This window comes from Corvus cornix, chromosome 10 (genome assembly GCF_000738735.6).
Source record: "Corvus cornix cornix isolate S_Up_H32 chromosome 10, ASM73873v5, whole genome shotgun sequence".
Classification (NCBI taxonomy): Eukaryota; Metazoa; Chordata; class Aves; order Passeriformes; family Corvidae; genus Corvus; species Corvus cornix.
Window position 1 is genome coordinate 126,845 of NC_046340.1, and position 5,757 is coordinate 132,601.

At 40.9% G+C, this 5,757-nt stretch overlaps 1 long non-coding RNA gene across 2 annotated transcripts; it reads left to right on the forward strand.

Annotated features, from left to right (window-relative positions):
* The first annotated feature begins 657 nt into the window (after window positions 1-657).
* Window positions 658-2,846, forward strand: LOC109143417. 2 transcript variants are annotated; one of them, XR_002043558.2, is made up of 3 exons: window positions 658-855; window positions 1,176-1,268; window positions 2,440-2,846. It is a non-coding gene; the product is annotated as an uncharacterized LOC109143417 (long non-coding RNA). The 2 variants fall into 2 exon arrangements; XR_002043557.1 differs by lacking the exon at window positions 2,440-2,846 and adding an exon at window positions 2,309-2,393.
* Window positions 2,847-5,757: the final 2,911 nt, after the last annotated feature.

Sequence of the window (5,757 nt, forward strand, 5' to 3'; positions counted from 1 at the left end):
CCTTGGTAATTTTACTCAAGTTGCTCAGCTTTTCTGAGTCCTCTGTAAAATGGTCTGCCTGATCACAAGGACTACCATCTGTCTCTTCCAACTTTTCCATGCATAGTAAGGCACTGAAGTGAGACTTACTGCAGCAATTAATTTTATCTTAGAATTCTACAGGACATTTTTAATGTCATTTTAATCTTACTTTCCCAGCTCTGGAACAAACAGAGTTCCTTTCATTCATCCTTTCCATTACTTTTTTTGGGTAGGGTTTTTGTCACTGACTAAGGCCTTTAGGGCCAGGTTCAGTCATGAGACAGTCTCCTGGTAGATCTGTAAGTCAGAGGGAATTGTTCATGTGAGTTCCCAATAGAAACCAGTATGATACCAGTCCAACTCTGTGCTATGAAGCAATGGCTGACTCAGTTGGTGTTGGGGTCTCCTCTCCCCTGCCGTGTAGCCCTGGGAGAGGGGCCCTGAGGGCACAGACACGGGGTTTCCCTGCCCCTGCTCAGCCTCGTTCCCATTGGTTGGTTTGTGTTCCCCTGCGCGGGCAGAAGGACCCTTGGTCCCGTGACTGGAACAGTTCCTGCCCAGAGCTCCGGCCATGCGGCTGGAGAAATAAACATCTCTGAAACATCTAGCAAGAATCTGTCTGTCCGTATATATTTCCTTTCCACGGGACTCCTGGTTTGATATATGCGTGTTGCAGTATCCCCACTGCAACAAGTTGGTCTGACCCCAAGTACCTGACTGGGAATAAAGCAGCTCCCATGCAAATAAGAAGTTGACTGTTGTTTCATCAAGTGATTGCCAAGGGTGTTGGACATCTTACTTATTTCTGCTCCTTCTGCTGAGGTTAAATAGCTGGTAATACTTCAGTTCTTAAATCTAGTAATACTTTGTAGCTATGATTTTTCCCTGAAGCCCTGTTTCAGAAACTCTCTCTGTTTATGTAATTTGGAAATCCTAACAGAGCAGTGTAAGTCTAGTAAGGAACCAAATTTAGCACTGGAAACCTTTTATTTATTATCAGTAGGGACACAGGACAAAAGAGATGAAACGTTCCCAAGCTATTCAGTGAGGATCTAGCACAGATACTTTGGGATTCCAAGCTTGCAGATTTTATGATTTGTAGGATGAAATGTAATCTGGTATTTTAAAATGTAAATTAAAACATTTTTCCTTAGCCCTCAAGATTATGAAGAATGCATCTCAGCCAAGTATGAATGCCTGAAAGAAGTGATGTCTTACTCAGTCTGCAGACAAGCAAAACAAGTAAGGTAAGAAAAGGTGAGAAGACTCTCACTATTCTAAACCCATTTTTAATTCTGAAACTTGAGTTAATCAAAACTGTCAACTCTTCACCTTGTTGATCACAGTAGCATTTGTTTTCATCTCACTGTTGAAAAATTACTCTTACTATCTGACAACCCTGAAGGTTTTCAAACTGAATTTATTGTTGATCCAAAACATTTTTTGCATACTGAAAATTCAGAGAAAGAAAAATTCAGCATTCAAATAAAAAACATATGGGTTGCAATACTATCACATATATTTTCATACATAATTCTCAAAATTCCTCATTTTTCATTTTAAAGAAGGAAGGCCTTGTTAATTGGTGTCAGAACACAGTAGAAAATTATGAGGGGGATTAAAACCCTTGGCTGAAATCAGATTTGTATGACCTGTGTTTTAGAAACTTTATTTGCTTGAGCCGTTGCAGCCTGAAAGAAACAAGTATCTTTCTTGAAAACATGATGATGAGATCCCAGATAATCAGTAACCTAGGGCATACTCCTACCGATGCAGAAAATGCAGTCAGAAAAGCTTTCCTTGGATAATAAAAACATGAAATGAATCTTAACATCCAGTCATTAGCATTCAAAGACCTATTCAGTCACAGAAATGTCTTTTTGCTCTTTTCCCCTCAGTGCTACATTTATTAGGAGGTAAGAATGTGATGCAGAAGCCAGAACCTGAAGGTGTTTAGCGTGCTGTGATTCAGCTGCCTGGCAAAAGATCTTACTTTGGCAGTCCCCAGACTGATCTTGTGAAGTATTCCTCAGGGAGGGAGATTTCTTTCCAGAACTGTCCTCCTTTGGTGTGGCCATCTGTCTCTATATAGTAATTTGGGCAAAAACAGAAATTACAAACAGAAAATTGCTCTGTTGCCAGCTTAGCTGCAGAATGCACACTGAAGCTTTACTCACTCAGGAGGGTTTAGTGCCAGGGTTCTTTGCTGGGGATAAAACACTGTATCATATTTTCCTTTCCTGTTGGTGTTGGATTAAAAACTAAATCCTGTTCATTTTACTTTCAGAAGTAGTCCCAGAGGATTTTGGTAGGATTAATTGCATATGAAAAGCAAGTGGGATTTGGCATTCTGCGTACATTGAAAATTAAACAGAGGTAAATATTATCAAAAGTTTTAACTTACTGATGTTATTTCAGCTTTTTTTGTCATCTGAACCTTTTCTGCTGAATACTTGAAGATGTTCATGGAACTTCAGAAAAGTCACGTCTCTGAAAGGAAAAGGGAAGAAATCTGTGTCTATGTAGGACTCAACTCATCAAAGACTTGAATTTGCTGCTCAAGTCCCTCTCCTTTCCTGAGGTTAGGCACATATGTAGGTGCATTGTTGAATTTGGGACTTAACGAAGAACTCCATTCTCTTTTTTCAATCACATGCACATTTATCTTTTTCTGTAGTTTTTCCTCTATAGTATTCTAAGGCTTCTGCTGGGGAGATGATGCAAAATACCTTTATGATACATTGGGAATAGTGCCCTGAAAAGACATATTCTACGGATTTAGAGTTTGCAGAACAAATTTTAGTTCTGTGGGTAGTGTGGGTGGATGCAGGGATGAAGAGCTCTAGAAAGTAAAAGTCAATACCTGATAAACTTGGAAAGGTACAGCTTCAACTGTCCTAGATTTTTTGTGATGGGGAGGTGGAAGAAGTTCTGTCAAAACAGACCTAAACAATTTTTTTAACCCTCTAATATTTTGTAATCTGTTCTGTGTGGGTCTTCAGTGAGATTATTTCACCTGCCTCAGTCTTTGAGCTTTTTGATGTTACCCCAGTGCCCTGGGAGCACAGAGCACACGTGGACAGGGAGATCAGTTAAGAGACAAATCCTTCAGAGTGCATGGCCCTAAAGTACTTTAGGGACACCATCAGTTTTGAGAAACTAATTTCAAGATCCAGAAGATCAGCAGTAATCTTGGATAGAGCCAGTGGGCCTGTGTGAAGGAGTGGGGAGGAAACACTGTTTGATACCTTTAGCTGCAAGGTTTCTGTGTAATGAGGGTTCCTTGTTGCTGCTATTTTTCTGTCTTGAAATTAGAGCTAAATATTTCACAAGGATAACATCCAGTCTGTCTCGAATCAGTTGTGCCTTGGGCTAGAAAGAAGCAAACTGTATCTGAGGCCATCCTTCATTCAAGGGAGCCCTTGCCTGCAACAGCTTTTGTGCAAGTTGTGTAACAGCTTGAGCAACAGCTTTCAATAAATAAGAAGTTTCCCTTGTACTTTCTGCTGCCCTGCAGCTGTTTGCTCCATCCGTCACCCCTGTCCTTCACAGTTTCCCCAGCAGGTCGCTCCAGACCTGCCCTCTGTCTCCTTGCATGGTGGAGTCGGATCCTTTCCTAGTCCACAGGTGCTATTGTGATAAAAAATCTTGGGAAAGAGTAACATGGGATCAGTACTTCAGCTGCATTTTGAAAGCTCCATATAAAATGAGTTCAAGTGAAATACAAGTCCATGGCTCTCGACCTGAATTTTTTATTCCAAGGAAACATATTAACTTCCTGAATAAACTAAAATTATCTAAAATGGCATGACGTGGCTTTCCCTTGGGACGAGGACACAGTGCTCTACTTGTCTGTATCTCTACATTTGCCATCTTTCTCAGTTACCTCATGTATAGCCCAGAAGATTTTATGGGAGCATAGGTCATAAATCCTAGATGATAACTTTCTTACTGCAGTTGCATGATCTGGATGATTTAGTGCCACTCTCAGATGGTGACAGACAGCAGAACAAACACCAGAGCTGGATGTGAAATAATCACTATGGTGCTCTTTGCTTCTAATTCCAGGCAGGGAGATGTGATAAATGGTGTGAGTGCTGAAATAGGTAATGCACTTTTAGTGTTTTCTATGGGAATCCCTCACACTGTGTTTAGGTACTTGTCCATCATGTGGTATACTGGTTGGTTATCAAAAAATTCAAGAACCAAAGGCGTAATTTCATGTAGGTCGATATGAAGGAAGCACAGTGTTTGTGATATGCTGGTATTTTAAACACTTTTGAGTTAACAAACTCATAAATAAGAGAAGAAATCTTGATAGCATTTTTCAAATTAATTTTTGAGCTTTTCTTTTGAGTTATCCTGATTTGATCTCAGAAGTTGCCTGGTCTTCTGTTTCAGCCTGGCTTCTCTGGATATTGATAGTGATGGATGATCCAATTACTTAATCTTTTCATGCATGCTTTCACTTTTAGCAAAGCATCAAGGTGCAAAATGAGAGGGTGTTTAAGACTGTTTTAGTCCTCTTTTTAGCTGTGGTACATTACCTCTACAAGAAACAGCTGATGGTATGTGAAGCATAACTACTTGAATGAAATCTATCTACTACATATTTTAATTCTCAGTGCTAGGTATGTTGTATGCAGAGCTATTTACTGATTAATATTGCTTTGCTGCATCATTAGCAGGGCAATGGGAAACATGTGAAGTAGTCCTACAGGAACTGCAACATGCTGGAGAAGTAAGCCTGTTATTTTTGTCCTTCAACAAACTACACCCATTCCCCACTGTATGAGGATGCGTTTAATTTATTTTTTCAGCTATGCCTTATTGATTCCACAGTTGTAATGTTTTCCATTGAGTTTGTTACCAAATCTTCACTGCTCTGATCATGTGGTATCACATTTAGATTTTGAACTGCGTCATTGTCTTGCCATCTGTTAAAGCCCTATGTCTGCTGAGCACTATCCTGAGAGAGCTGCCAGTTGCTGGACAAGTCAGAGAGGTGACAGATTTTTAATTATGCAGACAGGATGGGAGGGGTGGGGGGCTGAACAGTGAGTGGTGATTGCTTGGACAGGGGTTGTGTCTCTCAAACAGCCTGCTAACAGCACTGAAGTCCTACCAGGAGTGGCTGATGTTGTACACAGGGAACGGCTCTTTGGGGATGAGCTGAGGGAAGTGGACTTCTTGGGGGGAAGCTGTGATTGATGGATGCCTGGTGGGTCAAAAGTCCCAACGTGTGCTGAACCTATAGCTTCTTGGTTTGATACCTGAGAAGGCCCATATAAATAACTCCTTCCCGTATTTTCCATTGATTGGTATTCAGAATAGGCCACTAAGGAACTTATGATGAAGAGATCTTAGATGCACACAATCTTCAGACCATTTTGCACCAGCAGGTTGCTGGGTGCTCCCTTGGCCAGTCTCCACATGTGGATCTCCATTTCATCAACGGAAACAGGAGGGAAGAGTCCCAGCAGCTCAAAGCACGTCTGCTGTTTGGTCGGGTCAAAAATCCCCCAAGCTTTAATTGGAACGTGTTCTTCTTTATTCTTTCCATGCCTTGATGAGTGTACTTGGACGGAAAAAGGGATTAGAAACTTCTACAACAGCACTAAAGAGCAGAGCTCTGCAGGAATTGTGACTGCATAATTAAAGGCTAGTCTGGAGATGGACTATGAGGGTTTATTGTTCCCTTAGAATTACTGTGGGTAGATAGGGCATAGAATGAAA